Genomic DNA, 22,078 nt, shown 5'->3' with positions numbered 1-22,078 from the left:
CTATTTACAGTTAGTGCAGTGCGTCCTGCTCACAGTGTTCAGCTAAAACTACAAGTTAGTGGGGTGCGTCCTGCTCACAGTGTTCAGCTAAACCTACAAGTTAGAGGGGTGCGTCCTGCTCACAGTGTTCAGCTAAAACTACAAGTTAGTGCTGTGCGTCCTGCTCACAGTGTTCAGCTAAAACTACAAGTTAGTGTGGTGCGTCCTGCTCACAGTGTTCAGCTAAACCTACAAGTTAGTGCGGTGCGTCCACCTCACAGTGTTCAGCTAAACCTACAAGTTAGTGCGGTGCGTCCTGCTCACAGTGTCCAGCTAAACCTACAAGTAATTTTTTTGCGAGCTCTGCACAGTTTGGAGGGGGAAGAAGTATAGGGATTATGGCGGTGCCAAGAGAAACAGGATACAATATTTAAGAATAAAAAATTCTATTTATTTAACAACATTCAATAAAATTTAAACATAACATAGACGAGGTGTGCGAGGAAATTTCTAAAATCAATTCTGTAGCAAGAGATATTTCACATCACTTGGCCTGATGATTGTGACGGCCAGTTCTGTGAGTGGGTATTCAGATGTCCGACATGTTTCGCCAGTCTTGGCTTCTTCAAGGACAGTTGTTTGATACCTAAAAAGCAACAGAGTTTTCTATAAAGAAAGATATAGCTGTCAATGAATATTTTGGAGCAATTGATACATTAAGATACAAAATAATAAATATATACACACATGTCACCGTATGTTTGCGAGCCGTCTAGGAAGACTATACCCCACCACCCAAAATGGCCTCTACAGGCCCCCCCACACATCACAGGGTGCCAGATATGCCCCAAAACAGGCTATCTAGGATGGATTACCTGCAGTTCACCGGGGATAGATGCTACATGCCTCCGAAACAGAGCCTCAGAAATAGAGATCAAAGTAGGTAGCTGCAGGGGACAGTAAGAGAGACCTGACGGAGAATATACCTAAAGAGATATATACAGGCAAAGTTACGTATATGTAGCTGGGCCTGGGGACCATATATCAATTGAAGTAAGAAATTTCAAGTTGGACTAACATAGTCTCTAATTTTACTTACACGTAGAATATTCAAATTGGGAGACAGGACATCGGAGAATAGCCAATATTAAGAGTAGTTCAATTATGGAATGAGGAGTGTCACTAAAATGGTAAGAGAGGGAAAGAGGAAGGGGTAACATTTTTGTGCCACATAATGATATCCAGAAAATGTAAGTAGGCAGCGCTAGTTGCAATACAACTGTAGCAGGTGACAAATCAAAATGTAAAAAGATTTACACTCACCAATAGTGTAAACGAGCGTGGGATACTGTGGCTAAAAAAGCCAATCTGCAGCCAATAGACACACCAATCAAACAAGCTAGAGGATAAAAATATGTATGTGTCAATTTAGTATAGGTATGATCCGAGGGAGAGTGAGGGAGAACAGCCAGCAAGGCAAAAAAGTGCTTACCCAATCGTGCTACAGTTCGTGTGACCAAGTCGTGTGGTTCCCTGGCGTATCTAATGGCCTTGGGTGCCGGCGCTCTTATGTCCCCCTCACACGAGCGGCGTCTGACGTCACCGTGCGCGTGAGCGGACAAAGGGGCCACTGCGCATGCGCCACCCGCTGTCAATCCGGTCCTACAAGGTCCAGAAGGCCCAGCGGTGGTGTCCATGGTGATGTAAGAATACATCACAGACACTGCGCAGTATACAATGCCGCAATAGGCAGCGAGATACCTGGAAGTTGGAAAAATGAGCCAATGCGCAGTGGCAGGGGCGGGCAAAGGACGTACCAGTGCCCTTGGGTGTCCATACAGCTAAGATGCATCTCATATAAAGGGGCTAGTGACACCAGAGACAGCACCAAAACCATCCCGGGATGCAGGGACCCGTGGACAGTTAGCCGCAACGGGTGACAGACTGGAGAGGGGAAGAGAGGCAACCATGGAGGCAGGGTGTAAGTGGGACATATTGGGATGGGGGAATCGGTAGGAACAGACCGGGGACGAGTGGGCAAAGGGGAAAATATGTAGGGGGCGCCTGCACACAAGGCTAGAAAAGGGAAAGGAAAAGGTACAGAAAACCTAGTCCCCGGCATGTACCCACACAGGTCGCCCAGACAGCTCGCAAATTAACACACACGTAATAATAAAGTAATATAGGCAGAACAGCTGATGGTATGGCAACATGGAACAATCTAAACATAAATGAAACACTAAGAGTATCTCAATGGTACTACATAAGTCTATCTCTTTGAATTAGGTTGGATAGTATCAAAAGGGAATATACAAGATAAGAAAGGGGACAAGGGATGCCATAACTTGATGTCAGGACCAATATCTAGAGTGGGAAGGAGCTACCTAGGGAGGAATATACAAAGTACAAAAGCAAATAACGTAAATAAATATAAGTATAAATATAAATATGAGAAATGACCATAATTTTAAGGTGGGCTGTGTCAATCCCATCGGGAAGGGGGAGGAGAAGGGGGGGAAAAATAAATGGGGAGAGAAACAGCCGACCTACAAAAAAGGCTTGAAACTAATGCCTTCGTTGAGCCCCGGGTGTCTGGTGGCATCCAAGGTGTGTATCCACTTGGTTTCTAATTGCAGTAATTTTTGGTCAATGTCTCCACCCCTAATATGCGTAGGGATGTGTTCCAATGCTGTAAATCCCACAACATGGGGATTAAAGTCATGGTGTACTGCTATATGTCGGTTGATAGATGTAGAAGTTTTACCTTTGTATAAAGGTTTAATGTGATCACGAATCCTGACACAGAACTGACGTTTAGTTTTGCCGACGTAGTAACTGCCACAAGTACAAGTAGCAAGATAAACTATGCGGGTGGTTTGGCAGGTGACTTTATGTTTGATTTTGTGTCTTTGACCATTCGGAAGCGGTTTCTCGCGTACATCATAAATGAACTCACATATATCACAGTGACCGCATGGAAATATGCCGGTCACTGATGAAGAAAATTCTAGTTTGGGTGCATGGTGGCTCGCTATGACTTTATCCCGTAACGAGGGGGAACGACGGTAGGTAATTTGAGGTTGAGATTGAATAAATTTTTTAATAGTGTGATCTGCTGTAAGGAGGGGCCAATATTGTTGAAGAATATTCCTCACCTCATTATGATGTTGGGAAAATTGAGTAATAAGTCGGACCGACTGAGAAGTGTCCTTCTTCTTAATAGTATGCAACAATTTTTTCCGATCTAATTTTTTTACTTTGTTGAAAGCCTGTTTCAACAATTTTTGGCTGTAACCTCTTCTTTTTAATCTTTCGTACAGGTCCTGTGCGGCCACTAGAAAGTCCTTCTCGTCCGTACAGTTTCGTTTAATCCGTAAATATTGACTATAGGGGATACTCTTTAGCAATGGTTTAGGGTGAGCGCTGTTAGCATGCAGGATAGTATTCCCTGACGTTTCCTTACGGTACAGGGATGAAGAGATGTTTCCATTGGAATCGACTCGTATTTCCAGATCAAGGAAGGTAATCCTTCTCTGGCTACACTCCATTGTGAACTTGAGATTATATGAGTTAACAGCCAATATCTCTACAAATCTCGTGAGATGTTCGCGAGTACCAGACCAAAAGAAAAGGATATCATCAATATACCTGTGCCACGAAATCACGTGGCACAGGAAATCAGCCAAATGATGATTAGAAAACAAGTCTTTTTCCCACCCCCCCAGGTACAAGTTGGCGTAGGATGGCGCACATTTCGTGCCCATGGCCACGCCTTGCACCTGGAGGAAGTGGGAAGTACCAAATAGGAAATGGTTCCGTGTTAGGATAAAGCATAGAAGATCGACCACAAAATCATTGTATGCCTTGAATTTAGGGCCTCTATCCTCCAACAATTTGGAAATAACTTTAATGCCAACATTATGCGGTATTGTGTTATAGAGGCTCTCAACGTCCAGTGCAACCAACCATGTGTCCTGTGGAACTTGCAAGTCCTCCAAAATACGGAGGAGGTGCACCGTATCCTGAACATAGGAAGGGAGAGCATGTACATGTGGATTTAGATACTTGTCCACAAGGGCGCTAGCATTTTCTGTCAAACTTGAGCATCCTGACACAATTGGACGTCCAGGGGGGTTTTTTAGCGACTTATGCAATTTAGGCAGAGCGTAGAAAGTAGGTATTCTTGGATTATGAACATTAAGAAACTTCCAGGTGTTAATGTCTATGGTTCCCCTCTGATAGGCAGAGAAAATGAGCTCATAGTATTCAGAAGTATAGTTTTCAACGAGTGTACGCGAAATAGATCTATACCAGTCCTGGTTGTCAAGGATGTTGCGGCACATGATTTCATACGCCGCAACATCCATGACAACCACATTGCCTCCTTTGTCGGCGGGTTTTATAACCAAGCCACTGTGATTTTGCAAAGATTTAAGGGCCTGTCTCTCGGCACAAGATAAATTAGAAGAGTGTAAGGTAGAAAGATCCATTTCTTTGATGGTTTTACCAATCTGTTCCACAAAGGCCCAAATGTTGGGGTTTGCAGAAAGATTGGGAAAACTTGTAGATTTCGGTTTGAAGGATAACGGGGGGGGGGAAAGGACACTCCAGAGGCCACAATGCCGTGGTTGTCAGATTCCCACAGACATTCATCTTCTGTACCTCCTTCTTCAAGGAGAGTAAGTCTTCAATAGCCTGAATTTCGGCTGCTGTAGGGGCACTATTTTCAGGTACTGGGTCTGCTGTCTGGTTTGTACTAGATTTATCAAAGATAACCTTGAACATCAGCTTTCTTGCAAATAGTTGTATATCCTTGATAAATTGAAATTTGTTAAAATCGGCTGAAGGACAGAACGTGAGACCTAATTGTAGAACTTTTGTCTGATGTTTGCTTAGAGGAAAAGAGGAAAGATTCACCACATCTAGATCCAAGGTGCGTTGTGGTTTAGAAACGGTAGGTGCTACATTGTTGGACTCTGTGTTGAGTCCAAGTCTTGGGATAAAAAAATGGGAGCCAACTTAGGGTCAATAGCCTGAGAGGCTGTAGGGAACATAGTCATTAAAGTAGGTTCACTTACCCGTCTTCCGGTGGGGGCAGGAAGAGCAAGTGTTGCAGGAGTGGTCGTGGGAAGTGCCGACTGTGCAGTGCGAGAGGAAGTGGGGGGTGGCTGTGGTAGTGCTCGTGCAAGTGGAGTAGAAGTGCTCGTAGTTTTGGGGCGGGCCCCTAGGGGCTTGGCCATATTAGTGGTTCCAAAAGTGCGTCGAATAGAGTCTGTAGAGGAAGTGGGTAATTCATTCTTTCTTTTTTTGAGGATTCCGTCTTGTGAAAGTTCACGGTAGGTGGTGGATGAACTGGAGGAGAAAGAAGTGGAGAAAACATTAGGTATTTCAGTGTTATTTTTAGGTACATTGTCAGAATTCGGTTTAGTGAAAGGTTTTTTAGGAGTATTACCATCCCATCTATAAGCATAGCCGTTTGTATGGGCAAGTTTGTCCCGCAGGAATTTGTTCTCTTTCGCATTAATTATGTCAATTGTGTAGTCCTCACGGTGAGCGCGGAGATCCTTCTCCCTTTGGGCAAACCTTGGGGAGGACACATCAGCAGCTCGATCAGTAAGCCATTCATTAATGGAGATGTCTAGCAACTCCAGTTCCTTGTCATACTCCTGACAGAGCATGCGGATCATATTGAAGGAACACATTTGTAAATTGTCTTCCCAAGCCTTTTTTAAGGGATCATTGATTTTTTTAATATTAGGGAATGTTTGAATTCTTAGGCCCCAGGGAACAATCTTATTATCAACATATTTTTCGAAATAGACCTTGTGCCAATAGACACGAGCCTTCTTCTCTAATAGCCGTTGAAACCTGATAAAGTATTTGTCTAGTTCAGTATCTGGGACATTTGAGGTAGTATGAGTCGTTTGAATTCTAGTCATGAGATCCTCCCACCCTTCCCCACAAAAGTCGGCCATGACCTCAAAGGAAACAGCAAAGGGAAATTTTTAGAAATAATTATTGTTAACCTAAATTGCACTAAGGTATAGATCCATATATTTACAAATTAGAAAGGACAGATGAGGAAAAATATCAATCAAAAATAGAAAAAACAAAAAATGTTTGTCTTGGCACAGAAATAGATGTAAAAGGGAAAGCTCGGCCTAGGGTAAGTGTATTAAAACACTAAGATTTCAAGATAGAAATCAAGAAAGCCTTCAAATTTAGGAGTTTGGCTGAGCAACCCTTGGTGTGATACGACACCTCATCCCAGTAATTTGAAACTCAGTTTGGAGGGGGAAGAAGTATAGGGATTATGGCGGTGCCAAGAGAAACAGGATACAATATTTAAGAATAAAAAATTCTATTTATTTAACAACATTCAATAAAATGTAAACATAACAGTCACATAGACGAGGTGTGCGAGGAAATTTCTAAAATCAATTCTGTAGCAAGAGATATTTCACATCACTTGGCCTGATGATTGTGACGGCCAGTTCTGTGAGTGGGTATTCAGATGTCCGACATGTTTCGCCAGTCTTGGCTTCTTCAAGGACAGTTGTTTGATACCTAAAAAGCTACAGAGTTTTCTATAAAGAAAGACATAGCTGTCAATGAATATTTTGGAGCAATTGATACATTAAGATACAAAATAATAAATATATACACACATGTCACCGTATGTTTGCGAGCCGTCTAGGAAGACTATACCCCACCACCCAAAATGGCCTCTACAGGCCCCCCCACACATCACAGGGTGCCAGATATGCCCCAAAACAGGCTATCTAGGATGGATTACCTGCAGTTCACCGGGGATAGATGCTACATGCCTCTGAAACAGAGCCTCAGAAATAGAGATCAAAGTAGGTAGCTGCAGGGGACAGTAAGAGAGACCTGACGGAGAATATACCTAAAGAGATATATACAGGCAAAGTTACGTATATGTAGCTGGGCCTGGGGACCATATATCAATTGAAGTAAGAAATTTCAAGTTGGACTAACATAGTCTCTAATTTTACTTACACGTAGAATATTCAAATTGGGAGACAGGACATCGGAGAATAGCCAATATTAAGAGTAGTTCAATTATGGAATGAGGAGTGTCACTAAAATGGTAAGAGAGGGAAAGAGGAAGGGGTAACATTTTTGTGCCACATAATGATATCCAGAAAATGTAAGTAGGCAGCGCTAGTTGCAATACAACTGTAGCAGGTGACAAATCAAAATGTAAAAAGATTTACACTCACCAATAGTGTAAACGAGCGTGGGATACTGTGGCTAAAAAAGCCAATCTGCAGCCAATAGACACACCAATCAAACAAGCTAGAGGATAAAAATATGTATGTGTCAACTTAGTATAGGTATGATCCGAGGGAGAGTGAGGGAGAACAGCCAGCAAGGCAAAAAAGTGCTTACCCAATCGTGCTACAGTTCGTGTGACCGAGTCGTGTGGTTCCCTGGCGTATCTAATGGCCTCGGGTGCCGGCGCTCTTATGTCCCCCTCACAATCTGCTTTTGGTACACCGACGTCAGATTGTACCAGGCAAATTTCCCTGCCCCAGCTGCTGCACAGCCGAAAGAAGTTTGCTCCCAGCCATCCACATGCCCAGCGGTTGAATGCTAGCTTGGCAAAATTGCTAGCATTTCAACTGCTGCCTTTTCAGTTGGTAGACTCTGCCCCCTTCCGTGAGTTTGTGGAATGTGCGGTTCCTCAGTGGCAGGTACCCAAACGCCACTTTTTCTCACGGAAGGCGATTCCGGCTCTCTATCGGCATGTGGAAGGCAATGTCCATGCCTCGCTGGACAGGGCGGTCAGCGGTAAGGTGCATATTACCATTGACTCATGGTCCAGCAGGCATGGACAGGGACGTTACCTAAGTTTCACGGCGCATTGGGTGACTCTGCTGGCAGCTGGGAAGGATGCAGGACAAGGTGCAGTAGTGTTGGAGGTTGTTCCACCACCACGCCTCCAAAATGCTAATGATTGTGACACACCTCTATCCTCCACCCCCTCCTCTTCTTCTTCCTCCATGGCCTCTTCCTGTGCTTTGTCCTCGGAACCAGCGGTGCTCCGTAGCCGTTCAAGGGGCTACGCAAGTACGCAGGCCAAAAGATGCCATGCGGTGCTTGAGCTGGTGTGCTTGGGGGACAGGAGCCACACTGGGGCAGAGGTTCTGTCAGCTCTGCAGGGGCAGGTTCAGAGGTGGTTGACGCCAAGCCAACTTAAGGCAGGAATGGTGGTTTGCGACAATGGCACCAACCTCCTCTCTGCCCTCCGACAGGGACAAATAACCCATGTGCCCTGTTTGGCTCACGTCCTTAACTTGGTGGTGTAGCGGTTCTTGGGCAGGTACCCGGGCTTACAGGATGTCCTGAGGCAGGCCAGGAAAGTCTGTGTGCATTTCCACCGGTCATATAATGCCAGTGCTCGGCTGACAGACCTTCAAAAGGAGTTTAACCTGCCCAAGAACCGCCTAATCTGTGACATGCCCACAAGGTGGAACTCAACGTTGGCCATGCTGCAGCGGCTGCACATGCAGCAGAGGGCCATCAATGAGTACCTGTGCGACTATGGCACCAGGACAGGGTCAGGGGAGGTTGTTTTTTTTTCCCCACGCCAGTGGGCCATGATCAGGGATGCATGCACTGTCGTGTCCCCATTTGAGGAGGCCACGAAGATGGTGAGCAGTGACAGTGCATGCATCAGTGACACTGTCCCCCTTGTCCACCTGTTGGAGCACACGCTGCGTGGAATAATGGACAGGGCACTTGAGGCAGAACAGAGGCAGGAAGAGGAGGACTTCCTTAGCTCTCAAGGCCCCCTTTATCCAGACAGTGTTTCTGCGTGCCCGCCGATCACACAGGAAGAGGAGGAGGAGGAGGAGGAAGATTGTGTCAGTATGGAGGTGGAGCCTGGCACTCAGCATCAGCAGCAGTCTTTAAGGGATCAGTCCCAAGAAACACATGGACTTGTACGTGGCTGGGAGGAGGTGGCTGCGGACCATGTCGTCCTTAGTGACCCGGAGGACTCCGGACCGAATGCCTCAGCAAACCTACGCTGCATGGCCTCCCTGATCCTGCAAAGCCTGCGTAAGGATCCTCGTATTGGTGGTATCAAGGAGAAGGACCAATACTGGCTGGCAACCCTCCTTGATCCACGTTACAAGGGTAAGGTTGCGGACCTTATCTTGCCATCGCAGAGGATGAAACATCTTGGGGAGGCCTTGCAGAAAGGTCTGTTCCCAGAGACTGGGAGGTTACAAACTCCTGTTTCTGGACAACGTGTTGCTGAGGCTTCGGTCAGTCAAAGAAGGAGCGGTGGAGAAGGTGGTCGTCTGACTGATGCGTTCAGACAATTTTTTGGTCCGCAGCCCTAAGGTATGATCGGTTCCAGCAACCATTGCCAGCGTCTGTTTTATATGGTGCAGGAATACCTAGGGGCAAGATCTGACTTGGACACGTTTCCCACCGAAAATCCTCTGGGTTACTGGGTCTTGAGAATGGATCACTGGCCAGAGCTTGCACAGTATGCAATTGAGCTACTGGCCTGTCCTGCATCCAGCGTTCTTTCGGAACGCACATTCAGTGCTGCTGGAGGCTTTGTAACCGATCACAGGGTGCGTCTGTCCACCGACTCGGTCGATCGACTGACCTTCATAAAAATGAATCAGTCTTGGATCACCACCAGCTACCAAGCACCTGATGCTGATGTAACAGAATATTTTTTTTTTAAATCTCAGATCACTTCAAAGACTGCCTATGCTGATGCTGAGTGACTATCCCTGAGTAATTATCCTCTTCCTCCTCAATCATCACGCTGATAGCTTGTAAGAACATTTTTGGTTCTGGGCGCCACCACCAGTGCCTAAGGCCCAATTTTTCAGCACATGTAATTACAATTTTTGATGCAATACTTTGCAGCAGGGCTCGTTTCTGCGTTCCAACTAGAGTATCTGTGAGAGGTTGCAGTGTTGTGGCACCAGCACCAGTGCCTAAGGCCCAATTTTTCTGCCCTTGTTCAACAGGGGCATGTAATTACAATTCTTGATCTAATATTTCACAGCAGGGCCCATTTCTGCACCCACCAAGAGCGAGTGAGGACTTACAGTGTTGTGGCACCAGCACCACCACCACCAAAGGCCCAATTTTTCTCCCCTTGTTCAACAGGGGCATGTAATTACAATTCTCAATCTAATATTTCACAGCAGGGCCCTGTGAGGGCTTACAGTGTTGTGGCCACAACAACACCTAAGGCCCAAATTTCTGCTGAGTATATAGGGCAGGCCCCTACTTTCAAACATCTAACTTACAAACGACTCCTACTTGCAAACGGAAGGAGACAACAGGAAGTGAGATGAAATCTACCCCTAGGAAGGGAAATTCTCTCCTGTAAGAGTTAATATGGGAAAAACATTTCTCCTTTCCACTGATGCTTTCCAATCCTTGTTCCACAAAAAACCCCAAATTTTCAAAAAACATTTGTCATTGGGACAAAAAGTGAGGTTAAATCTTCTGAAGAGGAGGAAAGACAGCAAAAGAAATGTCACAGGGGTGATAACCCTTCCCTATGTTTTCCAAAAAGCTTAAAAAAGATTTTTTGGCTGGAGCTAAACACGTTAAAAATGTACCCGTTAAAAATTACAAACAGATTCTACTTAACAACAAACCTACAGTCCCTGTCTTGTTTGCACCGCCTGTATACTGCTGTTCAGAGTATATAGGGCCTGGTGGCCCCACACCTTTCCTTATTTTAATTTGGGTGCGGGGTTCCCCTTAATATCCATACAAGACCCAAAGGGCCTGGTAATGGTCGGGGGGTACCCATGCCGTTTGTCTCACTGATTTTCATCCATATTGCCAGGACCCGACATTACATTAAACCCGCAAGCAGTTTTAAATGAGATTTTTTCCTTTAAAAATGACATTTTGTGCAGGGACTGTTCTGAACACGGGAAACATGCGCCACTTTACAGGCATACTATAGACACACCCCAGGTATGATATTTAAAGGAATATTTCACTTTTTTTTTTTTTTTTTTACTTTAAGCATCATTAAAATCACTGCTCCTGAAAAAACGGCCGTATTTAAAAGTTTTTTTTGCATTGATACATGTCCCCTGGGGTAGGACCCGGGTCCCCAAACCCTTTTTAGGACAATACCATGCAAATTAGCCTTTAAAATGAGCACTTTTGATTGTGAACGTTCGAGTCCCATAGACGTCAATGGGGTTCTAACGTTCGTGCGAATTTGCGGTCCGTTCGCAGGTTCTGGTGCGAACCGAACCGGGGGGTGTTCGGCTCATCCCTACTCTTTACTATAGAGAAGAGATTCTATATATCCACAGGATAGCCAGTTTAGTAATGACTTTCATCATCATTCATTAATTAGCCCTCGTTCACATTGGAGCGCATGACAAGTTGCACCCTATTGTCAGGAATCAAAGAAAAAAGAAAAAAGAGAAAGGTCTGGTGTCCCCAGTAACACACTTCCATCCCTATAGGTTGCCTGCTGTGTCTTATTACTCTTATATTCAAGATATTCACCACACTCAGGTATTTACCATCTTCACCTTTTGATACTTGTTACCTTTAGGCATACTTGCATACCTCATACATAGCTTTATTTATTTTATTCATTTTTATTTATTTTTTGAGCACTTATTTTTATTTTTTTATTTTTTTTTTTAACTTATTTTTGATATCACACATCTCACTACACCATCACAATCCACCCCTCTTTCCTCTCCGTCTTTTTCATCTTGTCACTTGTTAGTATCCCTCTGCTATCCTATGTTTTCCACCATCTCCATTGTCCTACCATTCTGGGCCCAGGCCTTTTACTTATATATACATATCTGTATGTGAATACTCATTGATTTTACTACTTTAGATGCCTGACAAACATACTCATGTTTATAGCCTATAATCTTTATGGACTAATGAGGTTTGTAGGGATACATCACTACCCTACTATTACACAATCACAGTTCACCTCTTTCACTTCCTTTTCTTTTCTATCTTTGCACCTGTTAGTATCCCTCTGTTATCCTATGTTTCCTCCCATCTCCATGTTCCCTACCATCTTTTGGTCCAGGCCTCTCATTTCATGCATATATATCTTCATGCTAGTACTTATTGATTCTACTTTATTACTTTAGATGCCTGACAAACATACTTATGTTTACAGCCTACACTCTTTATGAACTAACGAGGTCTCTAGGGTTACATCACTAGACCTATGCCATGCCTGCTTGCCGTTTGGCCCCTGGTGGGGTCTCATCTGACTTCGCCCCCTCAGCTCCCTGGTGAGGCACCTGCTGCCGCTATCTTGGAGCCGCACACCTGTAGCCATGGTCAAGCTCAGTGGTGAGTATGGGGACCCACAACCCCTCCTACCCTGTGCCTTTATAACTAATACTGTGCCATTTTGCCAACTATATACTTTTTTATCTTAGGTACAATGTTACACACATCCACCCCTGAAGAGCGAACTGGATCTCGCGAAACTAGTCGGGTAGTATGATGCCCGTGTACTATGACTGCTATTACATCCATGTACCAATATTTCTTGTTTTATATATTTTTTTGGCAACTGTTGGTGTTAGCTATGCATGTAAACAATTTTACTTGAATAAACCATATACTGTATTTACTACTGTTATGTTTACTGGCGGAAACGGTACCCACTTCATTTAAAGTCCCAGGGCGAATCCTTTGTTTTACTATTGTCAGGAATCGCACCATTCAAATCGGTGTGACACCGACTTTGCCATGCCACATCGATTTGAAAAAGTAGTTCCTGCACTACCTTTGGCGATTTCAAGAGCGACTTGCATAGCAGCAATTTCACATTGACCGTCCTGCAACTACAAACCAAGCATTTGTCTTGCGGCTGTGGAGCAGCCCCATTGAACTCAATGGGCAAATTTGACAGGTGGAGTCACGGCCATGAAGCAAAGTGTCACAGGTGCATCATGTGTACAGCACTATCCTCCTGTATTATTAGGATTTGGGTGGGTGGCAGGGGGATGGGGGTTTGGTAACACCCCAGCACAGCCATCTGTTTTACTGCCCCCTTGCTGCCCATGTGAAAGAGCTCTTACTGTATTTATCTACTGAATACTTGACTGCATTGCACCCAAATTGAATTGCCATCAATGTTTGCAGTAACTACAACTATCAATATCTAATAATATATATTTATAATAAAAAGATTTAAAAAATATATACCGTATATACTCGAGTATAAGTCAATCCAAGTATAAGTCGAGGCCCTAATTTACCACAAAAAAATGGGAAAAACTTATTGACCCGAGTATAAGATGAGGGTGAGAAATACACAGCTACTGTAAGTGGAAAAGAGGGTCATCAATGCCCATTTGCAGCCTCACTGTGCCCATTTGCAGCCATAGGTCCCCTGAACTTCAAGCTCGGTAGTTAAGGGTTCCTAGATGCCCCCTAGCTGCAGCCAAAATTTGGGGTCTCTGAACCCAAAGGGTCCCGAAATGACATTGCTGCAGGTGGACACAGTTGACCGATTTTGGGGTCCATATCTCGGGGCCACTTAGTGCTAAGAACCCCAAATTTGGTGTACAAACCCAGTGGAACTAGCACCATAAAATATCCATAATAGTATATACGGTATATATATATATATATATATATATATATATATATATATATATATATATATATATATATATATAATATATATTTTTCGCTCTCTCTTTATGTATTTACAGGATATATATATATATATATATATATATATATATATATATATATATATATATATACATACATACATACATACATACATACAGTATCTCACAAGGTACACTTCTCACATTTTTATCTATTTATTATAGGTACTGAGTTAGGTCCCTAACTCACATTCATACGTACTAGGGACAATTTAGACAGGATCCAATTAACCTACCAGCATGTCTTTTGGAGTGTGGGAGGAAACCGGAGTACCTGGAGGAAACCCACACAGGCACAGGGAGAACATGCAAACTCCAGGCAGGTAGTGTCATGGTTGGGATTCAAACCAGCAAACCCTTCTTACTGCTAAGTGAAAGTGCTATCTACTACACCTCTGTGCTGCCCCATTTTTGTAAATATTTTATTATATCTTTTCGTGTGACAACACTGAAGAAATGACACTTTGCTACAATGTAAAGTAGTGAGTGTACAGCTTGAATAACAGTGTAAATTTGCTGTCCCCTCAAAATAACTCAACACACAGCCATTAATGTCTAAACCGCTGGCAACAAAAGTGAGTACACCCCTAAGTGAAAATGTCCAAATTGGGCCCAAAGTGTCAATATTTTGTGTGGCCACTATTATTTTCCAGCACTGCCTTAACCCTCTTGGGCATGGAGTTCACCAGAGCTTCACAGGTTGCCTCTGGGGTCCTCTTCCGACAACATCACGGAGCTGGTGAATGTTAGAGACCTTGCGCTCCTCCATCTTCTGTTTGAGGATGCCCCACAGATGCTCAAATTGGAAAAGTGTCAACTAGAACTTGACCTTAAAGTGCTCTACATGTGTACAACTTTCCAGTGAAAATGTGCAGCAAGTTAACAGTTCAATTCAACACTGCCACGCATTTTTGGCAAGTTATCCTTGCTATCTGGGAATAATAATAATATGAAAGTACTAAAGAAACCCATCTCTGGCCAGCATTAGCCTACCCATACATAGTCAACCTAATTAACTAAAAATGTAGCTTAACTAAGGCAGGTCATAGATCATTTGATTTTCTTTCCTGCAACCACGGATTGCAGGAAAGAAAATCACTCGATTTCCCCCCTCAGGGTTGAGGGGGGCATCCCTCCTGCAGTGCTATTGTGTTCTGCCTTGGGGGGGGGGGGGGGCTGCATGGGAAAGCTCAATATGATTACAGCTAGTGACTATAGTAAAGCCAAAAATCTGACACACTGTTTGTACTGAAGTCAATCGATGGATCAACTTCAGTACAACCAGCCTACCCATGCATAGATCGAATCCTGGCCGGTTCAGCAGAGATGATCCATCTATGGCTGGCTTAATCAAAAGTGTCAAGAATTTAGGTTCAAATTTGTTTGTTAATTTACAAACAGAGAAGGGCTAACTTGTTGGAATCTCATTCTGTAGAAATCTTATCAATACAAACAATGGTTACAAGCACAGACCAATGACCAGTTGTAAAAACAAGACTGGACCTGCTCTCTGGCCGCCCTCCTGCCTTTAATTACATAGAGGAGATAGTGGGGGCAGATAGGTGTTTGGTTTCAGCCACCAGCATGCCTGCCCCCTGCTAAGCTCTATCAACTCAGAGTACAATGGAATGGAGACGTCCCCCAGTTGTCAGACGAGTGCGGGGGATGGCAATCTACTCCCAAATGCAATGTGTGATTTTTTGCACGTCTCATTGCTTGTGTGATAAAAACATTAAAGTGGATGTAAACCCAATGTCATCCTTTATAAACTACTGCAATAGGGGTTATCTATAAAGATATACATGCCTTCTGCATGTATCTTTACCTGTCAAATGTCTCCCCTCTGTCTGTTATGAGACCCGAAAAACTGCATATTCTGTGGGTGGGTCTGTTGTCTGGAGCTCGGTGGGTGGAGTCGTGATGTCAGTAGACTCCCCGCCCACCTCTACACTCCCCTTGTCAATATGCATTTTCTCCTGTGTATTTCTAACATTGAACTTCTGCTATGATCTCTAACATCCAGTGAAAAGACAGGAAAGTAACCACATGACTTCAGCATGCCAAATCATGCTGAGGTGTGGAACAGCCAATCCTTGCAGAGCTGCTGAAGAAAGGAGTGGGGGAGGGAATTAAAAAATAATGCATGTCTTAGGCTAGTGCACAAGATATGTAAATCACCTGTCACTCACAGCAAGGGGGAGGATTTGACAAAGTTTTTCTCAGTTTGTCAAGATTTTTCTCACTGAACAGTAAAAGAGGATTGCTCAGAGCTGAATTAACTCTGTGTGGCAAGACTGGGCTCAAATGATAGGAAATCTTATACTCTACAGTATGATAAAAAAAAATTTCGGGTTTACATCCACTTTAAGGTAAACCCAGTAATACAAAAAAATGGGTGCATAGAGGTCCCTGCATAAGGCTGGGGATCCCGGAGACCTTTGTAGACCTGAACCTTGGCTCACTCTGTTAAGCTGGCCATACATTAGTCGATTTTCAAAGGAAGGTTCGTACAATTTTTGGAGTGAATGGCCTTTCCTGAGTGAAAACTTCATTTAAAAATGTATTAATTTGAAAAACATTTTCCATTGTACTCCTGAATTTTCATTGTTGCTACAGTTGAATAAAAAGAGAAAACATAAAAAACAAAAAAATACTGCGCTACCCATAAAAACTAAACCCCCCAAAAAGCAGCAGTTAAACAGTGAGATGTGCACCAAAATACCAAATAAGAAAGAAATAACCGCACTAAATCACTAGTAAAACACGTGAAGTAATATTGAGAGCTTCCGTTAGGAAGTACGTATATAAATGCAAAAACATTCAAAATGATTGAAAATTGAAATGTAGAAAATTATATGGATTTACACATGTATCTATAGATCAACCAAAAGTGTCCATATATAATATCTGTGAATCTAAATGAATGTCCATATATAGTAGATAAAAATAAATTTAAATTGTGGGGTGATGATCTGAAATCAGTCCAAAAGAGACCCTTGGGTGATCCCAACCAAAATCAATGGTGAAAAATATGAGTAACACCCCATACAGTATCCACAAACACACAATAATTGCGCTTACCACAAGGCAAGCGAACACCAGCCTGTATCACATCTTGATATAGAGAATCCAGATGGTACACTTAAGCTGCATACACCACGGCTGAAAGGATGCAATAAGGGCACCAGACTTCCATCTCATGGACATGTAAATAAAAAGAAACTGGCCATAGTGTAATACTGCCAAACTGGTTAAAATAGAGGAAGGTAGAAAACTTACACAAGTGCATAAGAGTATAGCAAAAGGAAAAACCCTAAAGAGAACGCTGTCACACTCTGTAGTGAAGATGAAACACCACACTCTGTGCAAATAATGCGCTTACCGCAAGACAAGCCAACAACAGCTTGTGTTCAGTATTAATATACCACACCACACTCCGTGATCCACCACCAGGCAAATAATGCGCTTACCGCAAGGCAAACCAACAACAGCTTGTGTTCAATAACAGTGTGAGAGATCCAACTGGCGTTCTGGACCGGCTGCAGCATGAACCGAAGGATACAGCAAGGACTCCAAATTGACCTATCTCAAGCATGTAGATAAAAAGAAACTGGCCATAATGTAATACTGATAAAAAAAACGGTTTATTCGAATAAGGTAAAAAACTCACATGAGTAAAATAAAGTACAGCAAACAGCCGGCCGGCATAGCGAGCACCCGTCCACACTGAAAATGGCGATGACGTCAGAGCGTCAACCTCCCGACGTACGTTTCACCACAAATGGCGTCGTCTGGGGAACGGGCGACGCTCTGAGTCATCGCTCTAAATAGTACACAGCCAAACCATGCCTCGTTCTGAGATCTCAGCAGCGGAAGGAAGACATACAAGCCGCTTCTCTAATCACAGCTCATATTGGAAAAAAGGAAGACTGAATCCTGCACTTATATTACAAAGCATCTAAAATAATAAATGTAAATTGTTTGTTGTAGGGAAATAAGACTAATTAAAAAAATATAAAACAAAAATATATGTAAAAAGGCCCAATCAAAAAATCTAACATTAATGAAGGGTCAGACAGACTGGGCATTCAATAAAAGCACTAAGCGAGTTACCTAACGACACTCTGCCCTCTTGTGGCAACAAAAGAAAAAGCAGAACTAAATGAAGAAAGGAGGTTAGATAATCTCAAGTGAAAAAAATAATGGAATAATCTCTATAAATTCAAAAATTATGTATTTAATTATGGATGTAAATTAAGCATAGAGAATATATTATTTAACAGTATCTATGGATAGTAAGGGCCATTACTCCCGAACGCTATATTAAAGGTAAATATCATATACCAATGAAATGATATATAAATAGAAAACAAAATATGTGAAGTTATAGAAAATATGGGCAGGTGTAAGAATTATAAAAATATTAAAAATAAATTGAATATGAAAACAAGAAAAAAAGAGATCCTTCATTAACGCTGAGATATCACATCGAGTTAACATTGGAACTAAATATTAGGCATTATCAATAAAAGCATTTAGGTCTACTTCAACATTCATCCCAAATGGTGTATAACATTTAATTTTGAAAATCCATGCCATTTCTAAACGAGAAATTCCTCGCACCAAAGATCTCCCTCTCCAGGGGCGTGTGTATTTGTCAATGCCCAAAAAGACAGTTTTATCCGGATTTCTATCATGAACTTCCGAATAATGTCTGGACACCGGGTGTTTGGGGAAACCGTTGAGAATGTTAGTCACGTGTTCATTTAATCTAACCCTGAGGGGGCGTTTAGTCCTGCCCACATACTGAAGCCCACAAGGGCATTGGAGCAGGTAAACAACCCCCTCAGTGGAGCACGTGATGAAAGGTTTAATAGCAAACTCTTCATGTGTGTCTTTCTTATTTGAATAAAAAGAGGCCAGAGGAGAATGGGCAGACTGGTTCAAGATGATAGAAAGGCAACAGTAACTCAAATAACCACTCATTACAACCAAGGTATGCAGAATACCATCTCTGAACGCACAACACATCGAACCTTGAAGCAGATGGACTACAGCAACAGAAGACCACACCGGGTGCCACTTCTGTGAACTATGAACAGGAAACTGAGGCTACAATCTACACAGGATCACCAAAATTGGAAAATATAAGATTGGAAAAACATTGCCTGGTCTGATGAGTCTCGATTTCAGCTGCGACATTCAGATGGTAGGGTCAGAATTTTGCGTAAACAACATAAAAGCATGGATCCATCCTGCCTTGTATCAACAGTTCAGGCTGGTGGTGGTGTAATGGAGTGGGGGATATTTTCATGGCACACTTTGGGCCCCTTAGTACCAATTGAGCATCATTTATACACCACAGCCAACTTGAGTATTGTTGCTGACCATTTCCATCCCTTTATGACTACAGTGTACACATCTTCTGATGGCTTCTTCAGGCAGGATAATGGACCATGTCACAAAGATCAAATCATCTCACCACTGGCTTCTTGAACATGACAATGAGGTCACTGTACTCCAATGGTCTCCACAGTCACCAGATCTCAATCCAATAGAGAACCTTTGGGATGTGGTGAATTGTGCAGCCGACAAATCTGCAGCAACTGTGTGATGCTATCATGTCACTATGGACTAAAAAATCTCTGAGGAATGTTTCCAACACCTTGTTGAATCTATGTCATGAAGAATTAAGGCAGTTCTGAGAGCAAAAGGGGGTCCAACACAATACTAGCATGGTGTACCTAATAAAGTGGACGGTGAGTGTATGTGAAGGATGGGTAAATGCTTGTTGCCACATTTATCTATCAAACTTTATTGTTATGAATATACCCTCTAGTGTATTTTAAAAACAGTAGTTGCCTGGAAAGAGAGATCTGCTTGCTGCAACTGATAAATAGGAGTTCCCTTTTATATATCCACGTGACCTCAAACTAGCAGGAGGAAAGTTCAAAACGAATTTTAGAAAGTATTATTTTACTGAAAGAGTAGTTGATGCTTGGAATAGACTCCCAGCAGGGGTATGAGTCAGTAAACAGTAAGTAGATTCAAACATGCTTGGGACGAACTTAGCTCTATACTCAGACAAAAAAAAAATGGGGTAGACTCTTCTATGTTTCTATGTAAAATTTTCACCTGCATGTTGATAATTTGTTCATGTAAATGATTAAGTACATGCATACATATAATATATATATATATACTGTATATGTGCGCAAGGGCTTGCGTTGACGAACTTTGGACTTGCATCAATAGAATCATTTTGACTTTATTGGAAGCACTTCTGAGATCAATCAGCATTCACTGGTAAGTGTATTTGACCTGCTGTGGGTTTCTCGTTCTCATAATAAATACAAAACACGCTTGCTGTGAACTATAGACCCTTTTTACTGACCTGGGTACTGGAGTTGGCCAATTTGGTACATAGTGACTAGCGCCAATCCTAATCCTATCAAATTCAAACTTGGTTTTTACCTGCACTAATGTATGTGTGCATGCTGCCATCTAGTGGTCAGATAACTAACAGCTTGAAAAAGCACGTAATTACATTGTACCATATTTAAAGCACAACTCCAGAAAGCATAACTCCACTTTTGTTGAGAAAAAAACATTCCCCTCTGGGTGATCAGTGTACATTGCAAGGATTTTAACAACCTTTGTTGCAGATTCCTACCTTTTGTTATTCTGAAGAAATCCCTGTGTGTTTCTCTGTGCTTCTGTTTTGAGTGGGTCTAATGGGAGTGGTTTCATAATTAACTGTCAGGTGTGGAGCTGCAGGGCACTAATGAGGAAATCTGCTGGGCCTGCATCCCTTTAGATGGGTTCCTACTGAAAGTATCTCTCAAAAATTACATTTATGTTGCAGGTGATGCCTGAAATCTGATTTGTATCTTAGGCAGACTTCTGGGAAAATTGGTGAGCCAATCACACAAGCAGGAAATTATGTTTCTGGGGAGTGGTCAGTACACACTCTGTGTACAGAAAACTCCAGGTAGCCATATTGTAATGTATTCTCAGAAAATTACAGCTGCAGATTGAAAAGGAAAGGTAATTTTTAATAACATTTAATTACAAAATGATTAGTGTCACAATTATATCTGCTATATTATTTTTCTTTATTTACTATTTTTTTCCCCCACGAAAGTGGAGTTACCCTTTAAAGTGGGCTGCGCCTGCAGTGCAAGGGTTGACTACTTGCTTAGCCAGTAAAAGCACTTTTGCTTTACAATCCTCCTGACCCCTGTCAGAAGGCACTCCCCTGTGCTCCAGTGGTGGACTGTCTCGCCATCTCTCTGTGTCCTCATTTCCAATGCAGGGCCATGGACCCAGAATCAGTCTTTATGGCATTAGTGGAGCTTAGACTGCTGGAGCATGGGGGAGAAAAAACACTGCTGGGACAGTCAAGCAGCACAGAGGAGCCTGCGGGAGCAGAGGATTGGGCAAATTAATCTGCTTTTTCAAATCCTATAGATCAGTGGTCTCCAAACTGGCCCATTGGGCACTATTCACCCCACCAATACTATTAGTAAGGCATAATTCCTCCCATTGACACCAATAGGGGGGCACTTATGCAAAATACTAGTCCTCCAACAGACATCAACAGTGTCCTCTTACTATTCCTCCCACTAATAACAAAGATGGGGCATTATTCTTCCCATCAATACCAATGATGGGGCATTATTCTTCCCACCAATGCCAATGATGGGGCATTATTCTTCCCACCAATACCAATGATGGGGCATTATTCCTCCCTCTAATACCTACGATGGGGCATTATTCTTCCCACCATTACCAATGATGGGGCATTATTCCTCCCACTAATACCAATGATGGGGCATTATTCCCCCCACCGATACCAATGACGGGGCATTATTCCTCCCACCAATAATGGGGCATTAGTCCTCCCACTAATACCAATGATGGGGCATTATTCCCCCCACCGATACCAATGATGGGGCATTATTCCTCCCACTGGCTCTTTGTTTAGAAAGTTTGAAGACCCCCGATTTAGACAGAAACAAGCAGTTAACCCTTGCAGTGTAGGTACAGGCCCCCTTCATTGTTTTTTTTCCTGGAGTTCATCTTTAAAGCATAACTAAACCAAAGTACAAAAATGAATAGCATTGCAGCTTACTGGTCCTTAGATATGGGGCTGCATTCGTTTTCTTTTTTTCACACTTATTTCCTTTATTGTAACCTGGTAATCGTGTCATTATCACGCAGAGGTGAATTTATTAAAGGGAAAAAGACTGTGCACTTTGCAAAGTGCGGTTGTTCCAGAGCTTAGTAAATGAGCAGAAAGTCTGCTGACCTCCATTATACAATCATGTATAGCAAAAATGCAGTTTTTTTTTTTAATTTTCCTTGCACATGATTGGGTACTCTATGCAAAGTGAAGC

The 22,078-nt window shown here is 42.7% G+C and overlaps 1 long non-coding RNA gene across 2 annotated transcripts in view; it reads right to left on the bottom strand.

Annotated features, from left to right (window-relative positions):
• Nucleotides 1–408: 408 nt before the first annotated feature.
• The window catches only part of LOC141125218 (uncharacterized), a 33,969-nt gene continuing 12,299 nt past the window's right edge, over nt 409–22,078 (bottom strand). Inside the window, exons 1-3 of one of the 2 annotated variants that reach the window (XR_012241373.1) lie at nt 16,761–16,922; nt 5,058–5,331; nt 409–625 (exon numbers count right to left, since the gene is read on the bottom strand). This is a non-coding gene — a long non-coding RNA (uncharacterized lncRNA). Of the gene's footprint in view, nt 626–5,057; nt 5,332–16,760; nt 16,923–22,078 lie in introns of those variants that run through there. The other variant, XR_012241375.1, reaches the window with a different exon arrangement.

The sequence above is a fragment of the Aquarana catesbeiana genome, linkage group LG01 (genome assembly GCF_042186555.1).
Source record: "Aquarana catesbeiana isolate 2022-GZ linkage group LG01, ASM4218655v1, whole genome shotgun sequence".
NCBI lineage: Eukaryota > Metazoa > Chordata > Amphibia > Anura > Ranidae > Aquarana > Aquarana catesbeiana.
This window is presented reverse-complemented; position numbering and strand designations above follow the sequence as displayed.